Source organism: Equus quagga, chromosome 9 (assembly GCF_021613505.1).
Source record: "Equus quagga isolate Etosha38 chromosome 9, UCLA_HA_Equagga_1.0, whole genome shotgun sequence".
In the NCBI taxonomy this organism is placed as follows: domain Eukaryota; kingdom Metazoa; phylum Chordata; class Mammalia; order Perissodactyla; family Equidae; genus Equus; species Equus quagga.
The window spans coordinates 34,282,047-34,296,314 of record NC_060275.1 but is presented as its reverse complement, the minus strand read 5'-3'; positions in this window follow the sequence as shown (position 1 = coordinate 34,296,314).

The window sequence follows — 14,268 nt, the reverse complement described above, 5'->3', positions numbered from 1 at the left end:
AATCATAATTTTTGGTCAATAGGACTACAGACCCTTTAAAATCTACCAAAATAAATCCTAAAGGAAGTCAATCTCTAAGCACAACATTTATGAAAAATCTAAATGCAAAATTTCTTGCAATCTATAGACTTTTGTAATTCTACTTTTTCTAACTAAGATGGTTATCAGCTAGGAACACTTAACCCCTAAGTCTGAAACCAAAGGAGCTCCACAACACTGGGCTCTCGTTAATTTTATTTGTTTACTTTTCATTTCTTGCCATAAATTGTTTTCTTCTAATAAATTAATGAAAATGAAATTGGACATTGTGATTGAAAAATAGTCTCCTGCTTTGAAAATAAATGTGTCCGCTTCGCCCTGATTCTTATTTTCGCTAACCATAGGAGATTATTAATTGGTTAGAGCATTCAATTCTGTCCATGTGCCACAAGCTGTTTTGGTCTGCGTTTTTAAGGGGAATTATTTGTCAGAAAATCTGCATTGACCAGGTCTCAGCAAACCACTGACGGAGGAACAAACACACAAATGTGCTTAAGAATTAGAATTAAGCTTTATACAAACCTCACACTTTACAACTGTTTTCTGAATTCAATTAAATAGAGACTATGAGAGCCTCTCACCAGCAATGGACCCTTAAATCATGTCGTTTAACCTGTTGATTCTATATTGTCTGTGATGGGTTTCATTAAATATGCTTCTGATTTTTATTGTCGTGTTTGTGAGTTATTGTTTGCACATTTTCTCTACTCTCTAACATTTATTGAGTAAATATATTGCATTTATCCATTCTCTTGCTTATGGGCAGTTGGGTTGTTTTCATGTTTTTGTATTGTAATGTTGCTGTTGCCACTTTACAGACTGAATGTTCTTGTGTGTATCTCTTGTGTGCACAAGCTACAGAGGTTCTTGTAGGCACCTAAGAGAGGAATTGATGAGTAATATTCTTGCACACATTTGACTTTACGAGAGTATGCCAAATGGTTTCCCAAGGTGTTGTACTTAACACTGACACCAGCTGCAGTGGAAGATTCTTGTTGCTCCACATTCTCGTAAATTTTTGATAGCTTCAGGAGAAATTTTTGTTGATTTGAGGGTTAAAAAAACACTATCTTCTGGTATATTTATTGCCCATTTTAATTTTTATCTTTTCTGAAATGCCTTGAATTTTTTTTTTTTTTTTTTTTTTTTTGCCAATAGTAACTTGCAATTATTTTATATTCTAGACACAAATTTTCTGTGAGTTTTATGGGTTGGAACCATGTTCTGCAAGTTGTAGCTTGCCTCTACTTTATGGTAGTTTTCCGACAAATAAAATTTGTTAATTTTAATATAGTCAATTATATTGTTTCTGTTACGTTTTGTGGAAATTATACCTAGTTGAAGAAATTCTTTCATAATCTGATGCCATAAATCTATACTTCTATATCTTCTTCCAAGAGTCATTTTTAACATTTACATTAGTCTTTATTCATCTGAAACAAAGTATGGTATGAAGTTAAGTTTAAAAAGTTTTGAAAATAAAAAGATACCATACCTATCTACTTTTTCAGAGTTGAAAAGATTTTTTGCCGGTTATCTACAATATTATCTCTGTCACAAATCAAGCTTCTATCTCTGTCTGGGCTTTTTTTTGAGCCTTTCAGTTCTGTTCCATTGGTTAGTTTGTCAATTTATCAATTTGTCTGTCCTAGAATGAATAAATTGCTATAATTGCTGTGCCTTAATATATCTTTCCTTCAGGAGTGTCTTGGCTACTGATGGGACTTTATTCTTCCTTATATATATTAGGAGAGCTTGGCAAATTATAAATCTCTTGGTGTAAATTATAGACTCATTGATATTTTGACTGGAATTGTATTAATTTAATTGAGAAGAATTGACATGATTTGATGTTATTTTCTTCATAACCATGGTATATCTCTCTATATATTTAGGTCTCCTCTAATGATTTTCCATCAAATTTTCAAATTCCTCTATAAAGGCCATGCACATTTTATGGTAAATGTATTCCTAGATTTCTGACTCTATTTTTTTTTTAATTCTGCTATAAATGATATCAATATGTTAGAGTTACTTAGTTACAGGTATACTAAAGTGTCTATAAGTTGTGTAATTGATCTTATATCTAGCCATCATGCTGAATACTGCTCTTATCAGTGCAACTTTTTCTGTAGGTCATTCATAAGATTTTATATAGATTTATTATTTTTTATTTATGACAGGTTTGTTGTTTTCTTTTTAATTCTTATAACTAATTATTTTATTTGCTTATGTCTCTGTCTAGGAATAGCAATTATAGCACAATGTTAAATATAATTTGGGTAAAATTTTTTATTTCATATTTTATTTCTGTAAAACTTTCAAGCATAATTTATAATATTTTAATAACTTTAATATATGAAGTCCTCAGAATCTAATTTGGTTCTTTTTATTCTTACTATTATTATGGTTTTTACTGCTTATGACTTGCATATTTGGTGATTTTCAGTTAGGAATTATATTTTATTGAAATTTATCTATGGAATGCTGTACTTTTTAATCCAGAGAAGTTTGCTTTTGGTTCTATTGGGAGCCAGGGTGTGACACTGACCTGCCACTATTTTAATTCCCTTTGAGTATTTTTTGTCTCAAATTCAGCTCCTTAATGTCACAGCCATAAACTTTTTTCTGTGGATCTTAGAAGTGGTGTCATTTACCCTAGGATTATTGTCTCCTTTGTCTACAATTCCTTCTTGCTTCAAGTCACTCCTATTTATTTAGTTCGTTTTTAAACATTTATTTTTTCTTAGACACTCCTTTAGCTTTCTTGTGAGCTCAGTAACATTTTCAGAGTTAAGTTTACAGAAATTTTTCCCTCATGTTCCTTCAAAGTTCTTAGTCCTTCATATTTCTACCATACTTTTATACAAATTCATGCTCTTTCTAAATATAGAAGCTTCTCCCCTTTCTCTCTAAAAAATAGTCTTAATCTTATGGTCCTTGAAGCACCCTCAGTACTTTTGCGTGCTAAATTTGATATCTGTGGAAAATCTGTGTATCTTGAATTGAAATGAGGACACAAGTGCACTTTCTGTGTCTTAAGCCAAAGATTCAAGCTTTATTTGCATACAAATTAAACAAAAAGTGCATTTAAATTCCTGATTTTGGGTAACCAGAGAATTGTTCTTTAAGGACAACTTGAAAATGTGGACTTTTCAATACACAGGTGATTCTGATCCAGTTTTTGTCCAGAGACCATACCTTGAGTGCCACCAGCTTATACCTATCTTACACTTGTGCTTTCTTTTGCTGTTCCTGTGCCCAGAATACCCTGAATTCCATCTCCTCCTTTCTCTTTTGTTCTTCCTAACTCATAACCACTTGATTTTTTTGTGGTTAATTCTACTTACCTGATACCTTACCTCAAATGCCACCACCTCCAGAATACTTTCTTTCAACCCTTTCCAAAAAGTGATATTAATTTCTATAGCACCTTATTGTGCTATCATAGATTTTATTTATATGTTTATTAATTTGGTGTATCACCAGGCAAAGTATTCATAAAAGAACTGGATTTCCTTGTATTTATTTTCTGTCATCCAGGTTTAGCACATTGCATAATGCATCGCAGGCACCCCACAAATGCAATTGATTGGCAATACCTCTTCTGATTGACAAATAAGGAAGTATTTCATTATTTAGAACCTTAACTCTATTCTCACAAATTGGAGCAATTTTAATATCATAGACACAGCTACAGAAGGCGATCCTAATCCTATTGTTTATAACCCATGACAAAGTGTACGCCATATCTATCTTTACCCATCTGATCTATACAACGGAAGTATTTGCTTTGTTAAAGAGAATCATAGTCAGACAGTAGTTAAAGTATAAAAAAACATTATTATAAACTATTTCAACAGGGAAAAAAGAGACCTCAGTATAGAACTGGGAGAAATTCTGAATATAGCAGGGACATGTAGAGATTATACCAACAAGCAGAATGAGGGGGTCAGTGGATAAAAAAATTGCTAAGAGGAGACATCGTGGGTGGGGGAATTCTTATGAACCAGATTTAACAAGATTCTTGCTGAAGACAGGCCAGGGTCATCAGATATCCAGAGTGGGAGATGAGGATTTGATCAGATATGGAGGGCGATCAGACCTCAAGGGTGGGGGATTCTCGTCAAACTTACTTAGCAGGATTCTCACTAAACTGTACTCAGCAGGCTGAACATATGGCCCAAGGACAAGTCCTAGTCGAAAAGAGGACTTAGAGAAGTCTTTGTAAAGTTTGGTCAAGGAGAGAGTTTTTTTCAGCCTTTACTGATTTTTTTTAATGGTGTTTATTGTAGCTGCTATCGTATTATAATAAGTATCAATGAGAAAAGTTTACAGTTGAAACTTTTACATGGGGAGAAAATATCGTAAAGTTTGCATCTATGTGCTCCCAAACACACTTCCAGAAGAACTGTAACCAGAGGCCAATTCTCTATGTCAAAGGTGAATATTAGCTCTTTAAATTAAAACATCGACAGCATATTCAGCATAGCTAAGGCACACTCTTTCATCTCTTTGCTGCTGCTGCATGTAGCAGCTTCCTTTGTGTAGAAGGATGAGTGTCTGACTTCAAAGGATGAGGATTTAGTAGGACTTCAAAGGTGATGTGACAGATGGTACATGAGGAAGCATGGCCCAATGCCTATTCTCACATTAAAAGGTGTTTTTTTAAACATGAACTCTGTTGACATTTACACATGATAATGAGTATGGCATTTCATCTGCCCATGCTTCTCTGTTGTAGTCCCACGTTAGTTATCCACTGAACATGAAAGAATGCTTGGAGCCATCTTGAATAAATGGAAAGTTAGACAAAATGGCATTCAGAAACCTTTCAACAAATATCAGGCTTCATTTATTCCAGTGTCTTCTTGTCAATAAGGCAGACAATTCCAGGGTCATAAATAGCAATTTTATTTAACTTATCCAATTCAATATCACTTTACTGGATGCTTGCCATGCATGTAGCATTATATGAGAGGTTTAAAAGACACACATTACATAGTTTCTACCTAAGGAAATTCATGTGAGATTTTAAAGACACATACATGTGAAGCAGTTTGAAGACAATAACTAGATGCTCAAATCTGTGGTTCACTTACTAGGACTTCGCCAAGAAGAAGTACATGCAGAATATTTTTGTCAGAGCTTTCACAGAGGATTCTCTGCCAGAAATCTAGAGAGCAACTCCTGAGTTACTCTCTGTCCTAGGTAGGATTCATGAGGAAAAGAGAACTGGGGCAGAACTGTAGAAGCGAAAAGATGAAAATAATGATACCTTAGTTTTTTTGTGTAAATCACAAAGAGACAGTAACTTTAAAACTGTTGGCTTTGTTTTTACTTTACATGTTCCTGAAATCCAAGCTAAACGTTTTCAAAAGGAAAGAAAACAAAGGAAAATATAACTTTCTGTAATTGTACTTTATTAAATATTAGAAATTTAAATCAACCTTCCAGTTGTGTATTCTTACTGTATTCCTGTCTATGGTAGGTCTAATGAGACTCCTAGGGAAAAGGGTAGCTATAAATTCCCAGTATGCAGTCATTTCTCCTCTCGTCCATACGCAAAAGCACGGCAATAGTAACTAACAAATTCCTCCTTTTTTTAAACCATGAAATGAAAAGATCATTCATGCCACAGAGCTTGTGCATATAGACTGTTTAAACTGTTTTCACTTGATATAAAAAATATCATTCTTAATTTGCTTGGCAGTTCATTATTTTGGTTCATCTAAATAAATGAGTTGTGAAAGGTTACTGTGGAGATACCTATCAAGCATCTTATCTGGCCATGAATAGAAGAGCAAAATGGAGGCTGTGTACATCGGGAACTCTAATCTAAATGTGTCATTAGACGGAGAACAAGTTTTAATGTTGCCCTTGAAGTCGACCTTGTCAGAAAGAAATGTAGAGAGTGCTCCATGATCTTCAGTCGGAACTATCTTCCAGACTTTCTCATCATCCTTCTCCCCGGTTGGAAATACATCCATCACTCCTCCTAAGTAATGTTTAAAACATATCAAACACATAGTTTTTCATACCAATACAACTACTGTGGCTACAATGGCCTGGAGAGGACATTGTCTTTGAAGGAGTGTTTTGTCAAATACCAAAATAAAAAATTAACTCTATCTATGGAAAACTCTTTGAATATATTATAGGATTATATTGTGAAGGAAAATAAACCTCATATTTAACATACAGTCAGCTTGATGTTAAAGGGAAGGGTTTATAACAGAAAAAATTTTAAGATGGTCATCATGCTTGGGCTGAACATGTAGTACAATGGGGAAAGAAAATTGGGTATAAAATGGTTTTTCATGACTGGCATTTAAGTATTTGGGCAGAGCACAGACTCAGACATATTAGAGGAAGATAAATCTGAAGCATGATTTACACAAGTTGAAAACTAAATCCTTTATAAATGGAAGCCGTGCGTATTTTTTTAATATGCTAACTATTTTCATGTTGGTATATTTCTAAACACCAATGTGCATCTGAATATAATTTTAGATTCTGAAACTTCTTGATAAATATTTATAAAATTACCTAGAACATTGAAAAAGTAGTCTGCAGAGCTGAATTTAGTACCTTCTCCAAACTTTAAAATTACAACCACCAGAGGCACTCACATCTAGAATATACAACTATGTACTGGGGGGGTTTAGGGAGAAGAAGAAGGAAAAAAAAATAAGATTGGCAACCGTTGTTAGCTCAGGTGCCAATCTTTAACAACAACAAAAAAAGAACTACAGTCAGGTGTCCCATAATGAAATTTTGGTAAACGACGGACCACCTATGTGACAGTGGTTCCACTAGATTAGTACTATATAGCCTAGGTGTGTGGTAGGCTATACCACATAGGTTTGTGTAAATACACTCTATGATGTTCACACAACGATGAAATCACCTAGCCACGCATTTCTCAGAACATATCCCCATTCTGAGTGATGCACAACTGTGTGTGAAACGGGAAAGTAAATTATACTGTAGCCTCCATGTTGTTACCACTAAAATTACATAGTCATATTAAATCTTCTTAATTCTTTCACCCATTTCTTTAACAAATATTTTATTGAACACTAAGTACTGAGCATAATTACAAAACAAATATACATAAAATTTGTCTTTATGGAGCTTATGATCTGGTGATGGAGACAGACATTTAACAACCATACCAATAAATGTACAAGTATGCTATTGCAGAGACTGACAAACTATACACCAAACAGTTTTCAGTCTTACTAAACCAACAACTTGACTTTGTTTTCCATATTATCCTGCAGTTAAGTGGCCAGTATAATATAATTGAAAACAATATGCACAACTTCCAGTCCTGGCCCATAAAAATCTCCCATGCATGATTGTGATTTTTGATGATCTCTCGGTATTTACTACATTGATATAGAAGATACAGTGATTTTGGAAATCGTGTGTTGAAGATAGTATGGTCACAAAATGGAATAAGCCTGGGTCATTGAATCACTGCCTGGAGAAAGGCCATCTGCTGATAGGAACATCTATCCTGGACTTCATATTAGTGAGAATTAATGTGTTATTACACATTTTTGAGTTAGATTGATTCAGTAGTTAATATTACCTAGCAAATACAGAAGTTTATCCCTTCAAGTGAGTATCAGCCATGAACGAAAAATAATAATAACAAAATGTGTGAAATTGGCTTAGTAGTTGAGCACTTGAGTAGTGGGCAGTGAAAGAATATGTTTCACAGGCTAAAAATATGGAGATCCACTCAGTGCAGTGGCAAAATATTTGATAAAACTGTCCTGGCAATAACTCAGAAGGAAGATAATTTGGGTATTGAGACTATAGCTATAAGGTAAGTGCTTAAAAAGGGCCAGAGAGCTAGTGTGGCATGCCTATTGTTGTCTGCTTTAAATAAGATGTTACAGGAAAGATGAGTTCAAGAAAAAAATTACTGATTTTTAAACAGACTTGCAAAACAATACAGAGATTACCCTCCTTAAAGGGTTGGGGAAGCCAATAACTTCCAAACTCCAAAGAGAAAGAAGAAAAATTGAAAATAAATGTGGCATAGTAAGACTTTTAAGCTGAAGTAAATGACTCAGCTCTGCATCAAAAACCAAAATGAGTATTATTTTCATAATAAGCCTTTTATTTCAGATAGTCTAAGTCACCATTAAACTAAGAGACAGAGTTATGGGGATAAGGAAGTAAATAAATGAATAGGCATGAGAGATATGTTATAGGAAAATGTTGAGCATAGGTACTGTCAATAACTGTGAAGGGATTTGAAGTTTTATCTTACTTGGAAGCTAACAATTTGGCCTGACACATTTTCATGGATGCTTGGCAAAAGATATAAGAATTCTGGGCCAAAGACAAAGAAATGCATACTCACAGCAATAGCTATAGGTGACGATTTGGCATTTTTTTTGGCACCAATTCTCTGTGTCTCAGTTCCCACAGGGCAACGTGAAGACATCTGCACACAAACTGGGTTGCATTACAGTACAGGAACCCTGAGCTTTGAGAATCCAAACATTTTATAATGGGTACTGAGCATGCTGGACTTCTGCCTGGAAGGAGATACCATCTCTATCTTAAGGCTGTAAATAAACCTACTCCTTGCTTCAAAGCTAGATACTTTCTCGAACTTCCAAGGCTCTTTGGTACACAATCATCCTTGAAAAGATAGTCCAGAAACAAAGGCAGGTCATGCCTCTTATTGCAAGATGTACACAATTGTGATAGTCTCAGGGAAAATTATGTCCAAACGTTTAATGGTGCATAAAACTCTCAAAAAGCAAATAGATCAGAAACCTACAGCTTTTTGAAGGATTATGTTAACAAAGAAGCCACAAGCCTGGAATGAAGATTTAAAAAAAAAAGATTTTGAGTCATTAGAAAAAAACAAACAAAACAAGAAAACAAATAACAACAAATCTTAGGCCATCAAAATTGTGGAATGTGAAATCTGTGTATCCTTAGGATGACTTTTTGCAAAATACCTACTTCTGATATGGCTACAGAAATTAATGAATACAGATTTATCTCCCAGAGCAGAGGCCCACGATACGTGAAGAATAATATAAAGAATTCCTCCCAAGAAACAAAATCAGACACTAATTAAGAACTACCTCTATCATTTGATCTATTATATTTTGAAGACTTGTTCATAAAAAAACAGCTTCTATTACAGCTTTAACTGATACGTAAACTATGATAAATATTATGTTATAAACATACATGTTGAAATACAATATTATAATTGAAAAGAGTGATTGAGATTGGGGGTTCAGATGGTGCTTCTCTGAAAACTGGCCCTGAGCTGAGATCTGAAAGGTAGGTAAGAGTTAGAAAGAAGAAGGATAGAGTTATAAGTACTCTAGGTGATTAAACGTATTGTAATAGAACCAATCAACAATGAAACACAGAAAGAAAAAAGAATCAAAAACCAAAAAACGAGTAAGTGAGCTATAGGACCTCTTCAGGTGGCCTAATATATATGTAACTGGAGCACCCAAAGGAGAGAAAAGAGAAAGGGAAGTAAAAGAAATATTTGAAGAAATAGTGGCTAGAATTGTCCCCAATTTGTTCAAAATTATAAAGCCACAAATTCAAAAAGCTCAATGAACCCCAAGCAAAAGAAACCTGAAAAAAACTGCATTGAAACATATGATCAACAAATTGTTCAAAACCACTTATAAAGACCAAATCCTAAAAAGCAGCCAAACAAAAAGTCACTTCTTACACAGAGGAAAAATGAAAAGGATAACAGATATTTTTCTTAAGAAATAAAGCAAGTGAGAAAACAAGGAGAAGCATTTTTAAAGTACTGGAAGAAAACTGTCAAGCTAGAATTTTATAATCAACAGAAACATCTTTTAAAACATGAGATTATTTATGTATAGCATTAAATAACCTTATTAGAGCAAAATCATGGTCTCAAATTAGTGAGCTCAGCTCCCCCCTTAAGATAAAAAAAAAGAACAAATTAAAAATAAATAGGACAAAGCAAATAATAAAAATCAAACCAGAAATATGAAATAGAAAGTAGAAAACAATAGAGAAAATCAATGAAACCAAAAGCTGATTGATTCTTTGAAAAGAATCAATAAAACTGATACACCTCTAGTCAGAATAATCTATTTTTTTTCAATTAGAAGACATAGATTGCCAATATCACGGATGAGAAATAGAACATCAATAATCATTCTAGAATTTCTTGTAGCCACAAATACACACAAAATCACTCTATGGTTATTAAAAGGATAGGGAATGTGATGATCAACGTTAAGACAATACATTCAACAATGTACATGCAATGAACAAATTCCTTGAAAGATCCAAGATATCAAAGTTCACTCAAAAAATAAATGGGAGGCTAAACCTGAATAGCCCTATTTCTATTAAATAAATTGAATTTGCAGTTTGAAACTATGCCATAAACATACTCCAAGTCCAGAGTTCATTGGCAAACTCTACCAAACATTTGAGATATAAGTAATATCAATTCTATACAAACTTCCAAAAAATAAAGAGAAGAGAATAATTCACAACTTATTCCATGAGGCTGGCATTGCCTTGGTAGTAAAAGCAGACAAAGATACTACAAGTAAAGTAAAATACAGAGCAATATCCCTCACAAACACAGATGAGAAGATTTTAAACAAAATTTTAGGAAATCAAAACCAAAAATACACAAAAATGGTAATACAGTATGACCAAGTAAGCTCTATTCCAAGAATTCAGAGTTTGCTTAATATTTGTAAAATCAATCAAGTTAATTCACAAAATTAACAAATTAAAAAAGAAAAATATGATTATTTCAATAGATGCAAAAAATTATTTGATAAAATTCAACATCCATTAATGATAAAAACTCTCTGCATCTTAGGAATAGGAGAAAATTTCATCAACTTGCTAATGAGTCTCTTAAAAACTGACATCTAAAATTATATTGAATGTTTAAAGACAATTGCTCTTTTAAGAGCATTTAAGAACTAACACTTGTTTTGTTTTGTTTTGTTTAAAGATTGACACCTGAGCTAACAACTGTGGCCAATCTCTTTTTTCTTTTTTTCTGCTTTATCTCCCCAAATCCCCCTGGTACATAGTTGTATATCTTAGTTGCAGGTCCTTCTAGTTGTGGCATGTGGGACGCTGCCTCAACATGGCCTGACAAGCAGTGCCATGTCCACGCCCAGGATCTGAACCCTGGGCCTCCGCAGTGGAGAGCGCGAATTTAACAACTCGGCCACAGGGCCAGCCCAAAGACTAATACTTGTTTAAAGACCATTTCCTCTGGCAATCAAAAATAAGGAAAAGATGCCTGCTCTCACCACATCTGTTCAACATGTTAGCAGAAAGTCTAACCAGTGCAAAATGGCAAAAAAAAGAAATAAAAGGAATCCAGATTAGAGAGAAATAAATAAAAGTGGCTTCATTTGCAGGAAAGTAGTTACTTATAAAGAAAATATGATATTACTACATAAAAGTAACTGGAACTAATATGCGAAATTAGCAAGATTATAGGAACTAAGTTCAATATACAAAATACAATTTCATTTCTGCATACTGGGAATGAAGAAACAAATTGAAATAAAATATTGTTTATAATATAAAAAATATGAAGTACTAGGAATAAATCTGATGTGCAAAACTGTATATTGAAAACTTCAAAACTTTGATAAGAATTTTAAAAGTCCTAAATTAATGGAGAGATATATCTTTTTCATGAATGACAAGGCTCAGTATCATTTAGATGTTGATCTTCCCAAATTGATCCATAGTTTCAGCACAATCCCTACCAAAATATCAGCAGCCTTTTTTTTTTTTAGAAACTGATAAGCTGTTTCTAAAATACATACAAAAATTGAAAGGGTACAGAATAGTCAAAGCAAATTTGATAAACAACAGGATTGGAGGGCTAACAGTACTTGATTTCAAGCCTTATTATAAAGCTAGAGTAACGAATACAGTACATTACTGGTAGCAAGATAGAAATATAGAACATTTCAACAAAATATAAAATCCAGAAATAGTCCCACACATATACAACAACTGAATTTTGCTGATGCTGCAATAGCAACTCAGTGGAGACTGGTTAGTTCTTTCAACAAATAATTTTCGAATAATCATGTATTAATACACAAAATAATAAACTTTAATCCATATCTTGCATTATGTACTAAAGATTAACTCAACATCAATCATAGACCTAAAAGTAAAACTAAAGTATAAAACTCCTGGGGGTGGGGGGGGCGGCCCGGTGGCACAGCGGTTAAGTTCTCACGTTCCGCTTCTCGGCGGCCCGGGGTTCACTGGTTTGGATCCAGGGTGCAGACATGGCACTGCTTGGCACGCCATGCTGTGGTAGGCATCCCACATATAAAGTAGAGGAAGATGGGCACAGATGTTAGCTCAGGGCCAGGCTTCCTCAGCAAAAAGAAGAGGACTGGCAGTAGTTAGCTGAGGGCTAATCTTCCTCAAAAAAAAAAAAAAACTCCTAGGGGCCATCCTGGTAGCATAGTGGTTAAGTTCACATGCTCCACTTCAGTGGCTCAGGTTTCATGGGTTCATATTCCAGGTGTGGACCTACACACCGTTCATCAAGCCACACTGTGGTGGCATCCCACATACAAAATAGAGGAAGACTGGCGCAGATGTTAGCTCAGGGATAATCTTTCGCACAAAAAATAACTAAGTAAATAAATAAATAACAGTCTTAGAACAAAAAAGAGTCTTTATACCCATGGGTTAGGAAAAGATTTCTTAGCTATGACACCAAAAGCATGATCCATAAAAGAAAATATTGATAAACAGGAATTCATCAAAATCAAAAACTTACGGTCTTTTAACACTTTTAGAAGACTGAAAAGACAAGGCCCAGGCTGGGAGAGAATATTTCAAAAAAATGGCTTGTGTTCAGAATCTATAAAGATCTCTCAAAACTCAATAACAAGAAAGCAAATAATCCAGCAAATAAACGTTCAAAAGATTTGAATAAATCCTGCTCCAAAAAAGATAGATGCTCAACATCATTAGCCATTAAGGAAATACAATTAATGGCACAAGGAAGTATCTCTACACACCTACTAGAATGCCTAAAATTAAAAACTGACCCTACCAACTACTGAAGACAGCATCAAGGAACTGGCACTCTCATATACTGCTGATGGGAATGTAAAATTGTGCGACCTTTATAACTACTCTGAAAAATAGTTTGATAGTTTCTTAAGAAGTTAAATCCATATCTACCACATGATTCACCTGGTCCATTCCTGGGTATTTACTCAAGAGTGAAAAAAAAAATACTTCCAAAGACTTGTATATGCATGTTTATAGTAGCTTTATTTTTAAAAGACAAAGCCTGAAGAAGAAACCCATAATGTCTATTGACAGACGAATAGATGAAAAAATTGTGGTATAGCCATACAATGGAATACTATTCAGTAATAAAAAGGAATTAGCTGTTGTTATATACTACGACATAAGTCAATCTCACAATAATTCAGTAAAAGAAACCAAACAAAAAAGAGTTTATTTCAAAAAAGAGATAATTCAAACTAATCTATGTTGACAGAAAGCAGATAAGTGACTCCTTTGGATTAGGAGAGGGGCAGGAGGGAACAATTACAAATGATCACAAGGAAACTTCTGTGAGTGATGAATCATTCATTACTTTGGTTGTGGTGATGGTTTCAAAATTATATACATGTGTTAAGACATTAAATTGTGCATGCTAACTATGTACAGTTGAGTGTATATCAATTATACCTCAATGAAGCTACTTTTTTAAAAAGTAAAAGAAATACACAGAACAATAGCTGCTTTGTAGAGTGAGAGAATGAGCCTACTAGAATCCCATAGTAAGATTATTTCCACAGTGCTAGTCACCCAGTTTAGGTTGGTGTTCATGAATTTTACGGTGATGGCAAAATGCATAGTTTACATCTCTCTAGTACAGAGAAACAGATTGAAAACTGGCAAGAGAAGGACAACGGGTTCATACATTAGGATTTCTAAAAGGCAGTGTAGATAAATCAACGGCTTACAATAATAGCTGGTAGATAGTGTAATATCCAGACTGACGGAGCAGCTTCCACTGGGGAGATTTCTTGTGTTCTGACAGAAGTTAAAAGAGATTGTGGTGAAGAGTATTCTTAAAGCTTTTGCTCAGAAGTGGCATGTCACTTCTGCTCTCATGTTATTTGCCAGTACAAGTCAACTGGTTAAGCCTGA